We start from the raw sequence: 13073 nt of genomic DNA on the forward strand, positions 1-13073 counted from the left end.
TCATTCCTTCCTTAAACTTTTCAAAAATCTTGCCTGAAATTATAAAAGCGATTTATGAATAACATTGTGAATTGTACAGTTTGTTTTTATTGAACTGTTAGTGGTGGCTTTGTAACGCACACAATACCCAACATTCATATAAATTTCTCAATGGTTTGCTATTATCATGTGATGATTTTTTGACATTGTCTAGTAATGTCATCTTAAAAACAAATTTCTTTGAATATTTAAAAAAACGTTGTTTATGCAACTTCACTCATTTACTCGTATAGAATTTTTTTCTACCGATGTTGATTTAATGGAATAAAAACTAATTAACGTGCAAATTGTTTCCACAATTTTGTAACTGTTCATCACCTATTGCCAACAAGTTCAATATAAATATAAAACAGGAGCAAGAGAAACTATGGCACCACATGAGCCGGTTTCATTTCCGTCCATCGCGCCGTGTCGTCCGTGTATCCGCACAAAACCGCTTTCCATGTCAACCCACCTGGTACATGCAAGCATTTATCAAACGCTGGTGTAAGACGGTGAACGATAAAACGAGAAGTTAAATTGTCTTGAACGAAGATAATATGTTGTTTATATACTAAACAATAGTAAAATAATGGTTGAAAGTCCAACATAATATTTTTTTGTTATTTTTAATGAATACCATTTCTGGGTGGATGTAATTCTAAAATAAATAATACGGCACAACAAACTGTTATAGTATGTAATATTTTTTATCCGCCTTAGATTCACTCCTTAAGCTCGGGTGACAATCCTCGGCTTTGAGATACACTCTGTGTATATAACAAACATATTTTTGATGTTGTAGGTACTTCTTTAGGCGCGTTATAAAAAAGTGATAAGAGTGAAATTTTAAGATGCGCGCGCATCACTGTAACACAAAAGTGACAGGTAGAAGTTGGTTCCTAAAATTTTCTGACGTTTGCGTCATTCGTTATTTTTTTTTGGTTTCTAAGTCCTTAGTACAGGCAAATTGTTCAAGCCGTATTAATTACTATCTAATAATTAATTGTCAAAGCCATCTTTGCAAGATTTTTTCAAAATTGTTCTTTCTGAAAACGTAGAATAGCACGAGGAATAAATAATTTTAATGATTTTTGCTCCCTTAGACCAAAGAAGTATAACTTCTTGCATACATAAGTACACACACACTCTTTTTTTTTCTGAGAATATGTGACTAGCAGAGCAAAGCGTCACCTGATGGTAAGTGATACACCCTGCCTATTACAATGGAGCAACTTACTGTTCTTGTTTAATCCCAATATTCAGAGCGGCATTACTATTGCGCTCGTCACATCTTGGACACATATATTAGGTCCCGTTATCCGAGTAAACTAACTAGCTTCCGCGCCCTTTAAACCGAAACACATTTATGCTTGCACAGTTCTGCTCCACGGCAGAAAAAGGCGACGAAGTGGCATCGATCCAGCCCCTATCCTGTGCAAAGATGGTGGTGTATATATAGTCGTATTCGCGAAAAGAAATATTTTTGCTAACATATACAAATCCCAAACGTAAATTGATTAAAATTCAAATATTTTTATTCAAAATAGCATATGAAAATCACTTATGAAATGACTTTTTGACGTTTGCGTATGTTTGTTGCATCACTTTACATATTATATTGTAATTGAAATTATTTGTAAAACGATAATAGTGTAAATCTTGATATAAAAGAGTGGCAATGAGTTTTTTTGCTACTTCTTCTCATTAGCTCAACCGTTTACGAAAAAGCCGTAGATTCAATAAGCAAAAATTTTTATTGACATTCCTGAGTGTCATTTCCGTGACTTGGTTTTGATTTGACTTATTGAAAGTCAAATGCTACCATAAAGTCCTAAGCTACTCATTCGAAAAATTATGCCTCACACCTGAGAAGAACGGGCGCAAGAAACTCAGCGGGCTTCTTTATTTTCCATAATATATCGATGCAATATAATTTATTATTTAATAGCCTCAGTAAAGTAATTTATTTATGTTATAGTTAATATTAATAATAATAGTAAGTATCCATCCCTACTCTGTGATTATAGTAACCTTTACCACATAAACATCTATTAGGAATTCTTTTGAATTTCGCAATATATTTGTTTTGAACATTTGATGAGATCTTGTTGTAAAAACATATACACATCAAAAGACTTACTAACTCGACTAAGGCATAATAAGTTTATGTTTGATTCTGGTTCCCAAACATTCGCAAATAGAATAAACATCACAAAATTATTCATAAAAAAGACCCTAACTCTGGTTTGATAAAAAAAGTAATATTCCAGAATCTTTTGTGCTTAACATAGCAGAGATTACGTAAGATCTCTGTAACGAATAGTGAAATACGTGATTCAGTGGAATGTATAAAGTAGGGAAAAATTCAAATCGCGTTGTAAGGAAGTAGCCGGTTGTCTGCGTCGCGACGTCTTGGCCAGGAACAGTGATTAACATAGAATATATTATGGTTGCTTTTGTACTTTCAGCTTTAGTTCGGAGTTGTTTTCAAATTTGATTGGCTTTTGTGGATAGGCACTATTGTTTCTATGAAAATACTGACTATGATTTAGATAGGTTATTGTAGTTTTATTTTAATGAAAATAAGGGACGAGACGAGCAGGATGTTCAGCTGATGGTAACTGATACGCCCTACCCATTACAATGCAGTGCCGCTCAGGATTCTTGAAAAACCCAAAAAATCTGAGCGGCACTACAATTGCGCTTGTCACCTTGAGACATAAGATGTTAAGTCTCGTTTGCCCAGTAATTTCACTAGCTACGGTGCCCTTCAGACCGAAACACAGTAATGTTTACACATTACTGCTTCACGGCAGAAAAAGACGCCGTTGTGGTACCCATAATCTAGCCGGCTTACTGTGCAAAGGAGCCTCCCACTGGTAAGGTGTCTTAATAGTAACTAAACACTAAAGAGTTAATAATATGTTATGTTTTTAAAGTGATAACCCTCACTTCTAGGATTAATACACGGTTGTTTGCTTTGTTCAAGTCTGAAGAAGCCACAACCAGAGAGTTGAACAAAGCACACAAGATTTTATAGCTATACGTTACTCGAACGGTTGGCTCAGTTGGTTAATGCATCGGCACGGAATGCCGGAGGTCGTGGGTTCGAGTCCCGCATAAAGTAAAATTTTGTTTTTCAAAATTTTATTTGTACATTAAAGAGTTGTTCAAATACCTACTTGAATACCTGCCCATAATTTTTTATTCATACTGCTAATAAACTTCTATTATTACAAAAATTATACACACCATGACGATGATTTAAAAATGCAGTGACGCATAATTTGACTGGTTTTTGAAATGTTTTCATTATTAAAAAATACTACTTCAGTACTATTTCAGGGGTAATAAATTAGAGAAAAAGGGGAATGCATTTTAATTGTTGGCAAGTTCTAACGTTGAGCTATTTTTCAGCAGAATATCATTAAGAAAAGGCTTATAATTCTTGCAATATAAAGTTACAAGTTTTAATTGCTTGGGTTAGTAATTTCATGTGATTGTTATTGGTTAAAAAGTATGTTATGTTTGAAATGCTGTTTGCAGGAATCCCTTTAAAAATGTGTTATTGAGTAGGTAGGTACAATGTGACTACCTACCTACTCAATTTGTAACGTAGATTTAAGAATTAGAATGTTATATATTCTACTTACTAGTAGTAGGGACCTACATAATTGGCGCTTTCATATTTAGTTTCAGTCTTGGTAAAAGTGCTACGGGAGCAATGTTATAAATATTTTCGTTAATGTTGAAGTAACTTAATTCAAGTCTTATCATTAATAAAATCCTACTGAATAAAATCAAAGAAAACCCACATGACAATATTGTCCTTTTGTTTTCTCCCAAATAAAACTTAATGAGAGAATATAAAAGTCGCTTCTAAACAATTTCAATAGGTGCACAATAGTGCGTAAAAAATGTTCTTTCAGAATAGCAATATTTTACTAACACAAATCTGGCTCCATTTAACGCGCCACTGAACCCTTTGGACGACGACAATCAAATTTCAAAAATAACGTAACAAACGTGTTTTAATAGAACATCGAAACAGGAAAAATTGAACAAAAGAGCACATAGTTTGAAATCTGATGTTATAAATACTTGTATTTGTTGAAGTTTAATTAATTTTGGCCTTTTTTGGATGTGAAAAATTGTGAATATTTTCTTTGTGTGATGCAAATATGCCAGTTAGTGCGAATACGTAAATAGCTCTATGGCATTTATTGCCATCATAAACTTTTACATACTTTTATATGCCTACGATGATCGGAATCGTAGGATCGTTCACCATTGCAGGTGTTTATGTGACTTTCTTAATGGTATCAGACAGACTGGGAATGATGCAACTGCCTTAGGGCTATTGAAATATTAAATTTGATTGTAACGAAATTGTTTTACTTTTTCTAACGCTCGTTGTTCTCAGATCTGAGGCATTCATTGACGAATAGGTCTTTTCTTGATTTTGAAACAACTTCCGTCAGAAACAAAGATTTTTATTCGTTGAAATTGAACGGTTTTAAGTTTCGGTAAGCTCTCTTCTCCGTCTCTACTTCTAAGGTATATAAATATCTATTATATTCAAATTTAATAGAACAGGATAATATAAACAATGAAATTAATTCGTATTTGACACAAAGCACCAAGAGCTATTACAAGTTACACAATCTGGCCGTTTATTGTTATAATGTATGTAAATATCATACACAGACATAACTACGTTTATAAACAACTGTTTTGCATATAAATTGTTCCGAATCCTATGAATTCTAATATCCTCAAGTACTCTGCGGTAAATTTGGAAACTTTTTTGGCATCTGTCAATAAGATTATGATGGCGGTCGATTACACAAGCCTTATCCGAATTTTGTATAAATTACTGCGCGGCATTAATCGTGGCCGATCTAGTTTGTACTTTTTTAGGGTTTATTATAAATCAAATTTTATCAAAAGACAAAGAGGTATTTCATGATAGACGTTACTTATATTATTGTAATTAAAAGTTATATATAACATACAAAAGGTGATTTTGAGTTGAATCTATTGGACCTATTTGATAAAATCGTAGACTTTTGGTTCCTGTACATATAAGTATTGTGCAAATAAATTATTGAATCATACTAGAAAGGAGTAATAAAAAGTAAAAATGCATTATTTTTAAATTTCTACTTTGTTTATTCGTTGTTCCGGGCATCACGTATTTCGAAATAAAAATATTTAAGGATTTGAATTTTTGTTGTTGTGTGTTGTTGCATTGCTATGAATTTTGTTGTTAATATTAGGCGTTTCTTTAAAAGAAAATGTATAGAATCAACAAATGTCGGGTGAATTTGCGGGCACAGCTAGTTTTATAACTATTGGTAATCAACTTGATCGTGTTATATCAAGTTTAATTGCTATAGGACAACGGACTTCGGGTATGGTTTCCGCTGGGATCATTATTATCAAATTCATGGTATTATTCTCGGGGATCACTTACGTTAGGTGAGTCTAGGTCTTCTGTTGAAGCATCTTTATCCTCTAACTTCAGAATTGAACTTTCGTCTTAATATTCCATTACTGATTGGCATTGGCCCAATTTTTCGTGATTTTAGTAAATAAATTATTTCTTTTATTTACGTAGTATTATGTGAAGAATAACTCACCAATTTTGGAATAACCCTACAATTTGTTATGGCTCACAATAGTTGATATGCTTATGGGTGGCTTATGGATTCATCTTCTTTCTCAGATGCACCTTCGCTACTGAAACTGGGCAATCATCTCAACTAACCTAATCCTCGGAAACTAGCATGCACAATCTTTACTGATGGGTCTTTGGTTAAAAAGCAACTAAAAGTTACTGGATTGAATTGCGAGTTTTAATTTTTCAAAGAAATGCTCGTGGTACACAGTACAAGTCAATACAGTTCGGGTCATCGTTACATATAGTAAGTAATTAACATCATAGACCACAGACTAAAACAACTAGACTTGTAACGCCTTAAGGCCGTTCCCAATATTCAGTCTATCTCTTACGTGAGATAAAAATCGTAACTATCGTTGACTTTTGTCCCAATAAAATTATCGACGGTTATTAACTCACCTTATCCGTACACGCTGTCTGTCAATGGTACGACGTACAGCTTACCAGCGATAGAAGTTTGTATAGAAATTGCAATTCACGCGTACCAATATAAGGCGATAAGAATGAATTATACGGTATATTGGGACAGCTTCAGATTATTGACAGCTAATTCACTGACAGTAGAAGGTAGTTATTTATCTCTATCTCTTGATAGTATATTGGGAACGGCTGTTAGACTATATAATATACAGATTACATGTCTATGTAGTCATTAGGTCCGGTTTACATTGATAACAATTACCTGTTTAACACGCTTTAAAGTTAAATCAATTTAATATAATTTCACTGGATTTCCTTCTTCACAAGCTCTCATTATTCCTCCTGTACTAACCAGAAGCATTAAATGCGTCCAATAACTAACGATGTGTGTGAAATTATTCTTTTGAAATAACGTGCCATGTTTTATGAATGCAAAGTGACTAAGCGCCAAGATTCCTTTCAGACACGCTATATTAGAACTTCTTAATTGTTTTTTTTTTCAGTTAGTTATATGGAACTTTAAAAGATTTATACATTTATTCAAACAAAACAAATGTTATTAAACTATACTTACAATACTATGATTACATTTAATTAAAACTATCATTACGGGGAAGCGTACCAAGAATACTGGCAGCATTTCCACTTTGGATAGCTAGGCTGATCCGTTGACAAAAAACCTTCCAGTTATGGAACTTTTTTTTGACCAATTATCTCATAAACCACATGTATAACTCTAACCACTTCTACAATAATCATATTGAATGCTTCACGAAGCATAAAAAATACTCGGTAGCGAAAATTTCGAATAACATCTAAGTGCCACAATCAACTGGATAACAAAGCCATTTTGGCTTCAAAGTGACTGGGCAGTTTAGAACATGCAGTACACCTTTAAGGCGTACCAAACTGTTGTGATTCTTATAGTGTATCAGTTTGAAGATCGGCCTTCAACCTCCTTTCTATTAATATTTTAAAGTTTAAACTACATTTATAGCATAGTAAAGTAAAAAATATTTTCCAGCTACCACATTGTCAAAGCATGAACTTATTCAATCAGAGTATTTAACTACGTATAAGTTTGATCACATGACGTAATAATAAGTATATATATAGTAATAATTTGAAAACGAATTACTACGACTAATTATATTAAATCTTTCAACAAATTAAATTCTCAAAATCATTTCTTTAATTCCAATCATCATCTCGAATCTAGGTTAAGTGATAATCTTCGTAGAGTTATTGTACAATGCTCCAACTGGCGTAGGTACGCCTGTTCAATTAGACTCAAATTTACTTCCCCCATTTGATTGCTCACACGCCTGCCGTGGAGTGCCTCAGTATTGAGATATCAAACGAAGTGTGTTGTAATAAATTATTTGAATTTTAAAGCGAATTGCCAAGTTAGTCATTTGATTATCCACAGTGCCGTTTTCAATTAACTTTCTTGTATACAATCAAGTTCTTTGCGCGTTGTTTTCAAGATAATACATCACCAGTGAGAGGCTCCTTTGCACAGGATGCCGGCTAGGTTATGGCCAACGGCGCCTATTTCTGCCGTGAAGCAGTAATGTGTAAAGCATTACTGTGTTTCGGTCTAAACGGCGCCGTAGCTAGTGAAATTACTGGGCAAATGACACTTAACATCTTATGTCTCAAGCTCACGAGCGCAGATATAGTGCATTCAGAATTTTTTGAGTTTTTCAAGAATCCTGAGCTGCATTGTAATAGGCAAGGCGTATTAATTATCTTCAGCTGAACGTCCAGCTGGTCTTGTCCCTTATTTTCATAAAAAAAAAACGAGTATCCTTTAAGAAAAAGCGTGTAAACCTGCCTTAATGGCGTCAGTGTTGCAAGATAATATAGGCGGTGATATAATAACGGCGAATGATATCAGTACCTAAAGATATTGTTGCTTAAAGACGAATATTACACCTGAAAAGAAAGTGTTTCCTAAAAAAACTTTAAAATATTGAATAGAAACTTGTTTTTAATTATTTTTGTTGACAAGTTCTTGCTTTAGTACTTAAATATTTTCTTCTGTTCTGGTAGTTAGCATTGAAATCAGATGTTCAAATTCCTACTGAAATGACGGATTTTTATGATAAATTAGAGATATCCTTAGTTACTTACTGAAAGTAATTCAAAATAAATATAATTAATTCTATATCTTATGAGTGCACTCAAATTAATAAAGGAATATTTACGTATGCAGTTTTTCCGCAGTAATTATTTTCAGCACCAAAAATCTCTTCATATAATTTCAACCATTACTAATCTTATCTTTTTTTATTTCCAGGTATGTAATCAAAGATGGATATATTTATAGATATAGGAAAAACCTCAAGCTGTCGATTTCTATTAAGATATACAAAACAGTGGGTAAGTAATACCAAATGTTCATTAAGATTTGTATAAAAGATATACTATTTGTAGGAAATGAGAATGGTGTATTACCAGTAGGTGTATTTTCATTTCCTTTATTGCATTTCAGAATATCGTTCTGTCCAAACATGCTATTATTGTAAATTATTTATGTATATTTCTTAATATCTCTTATATCAGTCCTATTTTCTGGGAAAAAGTTATGAGACGATCTAGGCGTTGACCTGACAGTAAATAATACCTTTCTTTCTTGAACTTTCTTCAAGAAAGAAGATTCTTCATTGAACCCAAAATTATGAGCGTCACCGCAATTGCGCTCGTCAGTTTGAGCCATTAGATGTTCTCTCATTAGCCCATTTTACAAGCTACAGCGCCTTTCGAACCGAAACAAAGGTGCTTAAATACACACACACACTTAAACATAATAATTACTTACAATTTTTTGAAAACACCATCGACTCGTAATGTGTTTGTCAAAAATTGCTGCTTTAAAATCATGTTATTATAATAAAACTAGCTGACCCAGCAAACGGTGTATTGCCGATATTAAAATCGCGATACAAAAGTAATTGTTGATCGTAGATGGGTGAAAATTTGAAGTTGTTTGTATTTTTTAATGCTGACTCATAATCAAACAAATTTAAAAAAAAATGTCAAAAAAATTAAAAGGACCACCCTCAACATTTAGGGGGATGAAAAATAGATGTTGTTCTATTCTCAGACCTACCCAATATGCACTCAAAATTTCATGAGAATCGGTCAAGCCGTTTCGGAGGTGTTCGAAGTTTAACACCATGACACGAGAATTGTATATATTAGAAGAAATTAGTACCTACTTAGTAATACCATGTGTAATTACATATATATATAAAGTAAGGTCAAAATAATTGAAAACAAATTCACTTTCGTTTTAGCACTATTATGGATAATTCATCCTTACGGACGACTTCTAATAGTAATTTGCTTAGAATATGTAGATAAATTTAGATAAATTATATTAACTTCAAAATAGTGAAGTTAATGAGACAATTGAAAAACGCCTCCATTTTTGAAGTCGGTTAAAATTATACGCAATTGAAGAAGCGAGGGATACCTGTAGTGTATTGACATCTAGTCTGAACTAAGTATGTGTTAATAATCATTGTCACTGTCATGACATCGACAGCGACATTAACCGTGTGACGTTGAGTGCTAAAGGGAATGCACAGTACAGCGGAAGGCAGTGCTAATCGGCTATCGGTTGCGTGCGGATGTCCCCGGTTGTAGTGCTACATAGTAAAGATAACTTGTTTCACTCGTGAGCAAACGTGGAACTTTACAATACCTACCAGCTTCATCTTATGTTTCATGTTAACTTAAATATAGCAGCATACTTGACCCATATACAGAACCTATAATCAATTGGTTACAAGACACAAACTCAAACCGTTATAATATATACAAGCCGCCCTTCATCGAGTGTTCAACAATAATTTATACTGCATAATTCAGTTGCAAGTATGCCAAGTTCACTTTCAACTTAGAACTGGTTTTAATACGTGTCCTGGCCACCTTTTGATTTGCATGCAGTAGGTTATTTACCTTTTATGAAGTAGATACTACATTTTATATATTATTTTGACTTTTAATATGAAGCTAAAATTTATGAGATGTGGGCTTCGAAGTGGCAGTGAGCAGGGCATATAGTTCGACGGACAGATGGCCGTTGGGGCAGTAAAGTCCTCGAATGTCGACCACGTACCAACAGTGTTGGTAGGCCCCCCATAAGATGGACCGACGATCTGGTCAAGATCGCCGGAATACGTTGGATGACGGCAGCGCAGGACCGATCGTCGTGGAAATCTTTGGGCGAGGCCTTTGTCCAGCAGTGGGCGTCTTCCGGCTAATGATGCGGGCTTCGAACCCGTGCCTCTGGGTTACTTCCCCCTCTTATCAACTAAGCCAACTGTCAGAATTACGCATAAACAGTAAATCTTGCTGTGTATGTTCTACTCTCAGGTTGTGGCGTCCATCTCCATCGGGTATAAAGTAGACGTCGGATAACCCTTTTATACATTTTTGGGCCAAGGTGCAAAAATATGAAATTTATCAATGAATCTTTTATCTTTAAACGAGCAATTCTTGTAGTTATATAATATATAATCTGAATCTCGGAAACGGCTCCACCGGTTATCATAAAATTTAGTTTACAAGAGATTTTGGGAGCGATAAATCGATCTAGCTAGGTTTCAATTTTTAAAATGTAGTTTTATCCGTGTTTTAATGAGAAACATATACAATAAGGGTGATCCGGAAAGCAGATGACCCCGGATCGAATCCAGATTTCCTATTAGTTTTTTTTGTTCAAGTTTTGCACATTCTTAAAAATCCGAACAAGGCTCGGTCGTCCGGATATTAGCTAATAAATTAACGAAGCATAACTGAAAATTTGAGGAATTTCGGCAATCTGAAAGCAGAATATAGGAGGTTTAGTAAAATTGAGGTATATTGGCAGGAATTATACTACAATAAGATCCCTTTATAATTGTTGATATATATATATTTTTTTATTACAGACGTTAAAATGTAATGTATTGATTTTGGTACTTTTATTGAATTGGTTTTGTATTCAATTGATTAAACTCATTCACAATAATCGATATACCATTTTATTTGTTAACCTTAATTTTAATATTTCTCGTCTTCTAGATTGTGAAATAGCCAAATATTTTATTCTAAGAAATAGAAAAATATGACGATATTTTTAAAACCACGTTTCAACTTATTACATTTTAGCCCAGACATTCCTTCATCTTCATTTATTACAAATTAAATTTGTACATTATATCCAAGAAGTGAGAGAGATTACTTAAATATTATAACAAATGGTTTATATATTGATTACTTACTCGATGTAATTTAAATTTTAATGCGGATGTTTGAGTCATTCATCTTGTACTATATTTGGAAATGATTCTGTGCTTATCTTTCGTTTGAACTAATCGCGGTAAGTGTCATTGTGGACACATTCTTTGCAGCACAAGATGCTCGTTCTGTCTGTGTCACATGTTTAATTTAACGACACAACTCATCTACGGGAGGTCAGTGACACTGGTCGTGAACTATGGATAATCGTGGTAATGATTTTTTCGCCTGTAATTGTTCCGTAATGTAATTTTTTGTCGTTCCGCTTAGTCATGCTGTTTAAATTCGTCGGATGAACAGTTCGACACAACTTGTACATTTTGTTTTTGAGCTGGAGCGGAAATTAAATTGACTCATGACTAATTGTGACATTTTAGGCTCAAAAGAACAACTTAAGAGTTTCCATTTTCGTTAATTTTTACTTAAATATTATTAATAATACATGATGCAACTGGAGTTATTCTTGATAATTTATACATCTGGATAGAGCCTCTTCCTGCTAGACAAACAAAAAACAAATGACTACGAAAACAAGCCAGGTTTATTACTTTAGTGTGCGTGACAAGCTCAGCCTACACTACTAAGCGTACGGGTCATCTGGTGTTAAGTGAGCACCGCCGGCCACATTCTTGTGCAACATCAGTGGAATCACAGGAGCGTTGCGACCTTTAAGGAAGGTGTACGCGTTTCTTTTGATGGTACCCCGTACCCGGAAACACCGCACAAGGAAGCTCATTCCACAGCTTTGTAGTAGGTACGTGGAAGAAAGCCCCTTGAAAACCGCACTGTGGAGGACCGCCACACATCCAGATGGTAGAGCCGATATCCTAATTTGTTGCGTGTCTTGCGATGGTAGAAATCGGTGACAGGAATCAGTTTGTGTGCGTGCATTGCTCAAAATAGAGGTTAACTGTCAACCTCATTTTTTTGACGTTTTTCACAGATGGCAAAGTCTGTCTAGAGTCTAGACGTATAACATATGATCTAAGGCCTTTCTTTATAACAAACTTTGACAACTACAACATTGCTTATTCTGACACACAGAATTGCCAAGTATCTTATTCATAAAAATAAAAGTACTTTCCAAAAGCAATACAAATAACTTTATATTTATCCTTGTATTTTAAGAAATCGAGGGGAACTGGCTTCTTTGTGTCTTGGGCTCTGAAGAGTGGGCCGAGCGGTAGTGATTACTCATCACCTGGTGGTCTGAGAGGTCATTTGTTATTTCGTGAGAAATGTAAAAATGAAAGCAAGAAAGAATAATATGGATATCTTTCTTTTTATTATAAGTATAGTTTATGTAATTAATTTTAAAATAATGTAAGTACCACACTCTGCAGTTATTGTAATAAAGGCTTTGAATTTGGCTTTGATTCCCTCAATGTCATCGAAAATATTAATTTTTTGCTTAGAAGATGGAACTTTATTCCTTCTGTGTAGGTATTGAGATAGTAAATGTATTGTTTGTGTGTGTTTCAAATGTATTGTTGGCATAACTTACAATATACTAGCATATAAGACAGTGAAAGCGTGCGAGAGAGATATCTAACGGAGATACAACAAGATAGAAAAGGTGAGCGAATCTATTGTTAATGTAACCAATTTTGATTGATAAGTTCAAACAGGCTTAGTATTAGCTCCTTAGCATTCTGAC

General features: G+C 34.0%; 1 protein-coding gene across 2 annotated transcripts in view; it reads left to right on the forward strand.

The window, feature by feature from the left end:
- The window catches only part of LOC126970402 (DE-cadherin), a 199558-nt gene that overhangs the window by 66708 nt on the left and 119777 nt on the right, over positions 1 to 13073 (forward strand). Inside the window, exon 1 of one of the 2 annotated variants that reach the window (XM_050816232.1) lies at positions 8471 to 8509. The exons of the other annotated variant lie outside the window; for it this stretch is intronic. The gene's annotated coding sequence lies outside the window, so the exon portion shown is untranslated. Of the gene's footprint in view, positions 1 to 8470; positions 8510 to 13073 lie in introns of those variants that run through there. 2 annotated transcript variants of the gene reach the window in all.

This window comes from Leptidea sinapis, chromosome 21 (assembly GCF_905404315.1).
Source record: "Leptidea sinapis chromosome 21, ilLepSina1.1, whole genome shotgun sequence".
In the NCBI taxonomy this organism is placed as follows: domain Eukaryota; kingdom Metazoa; phylum Arthropoda; class Insecta; order Lepidoptera; family Pieridae; genus Leptidea; species Leptidea sinapis.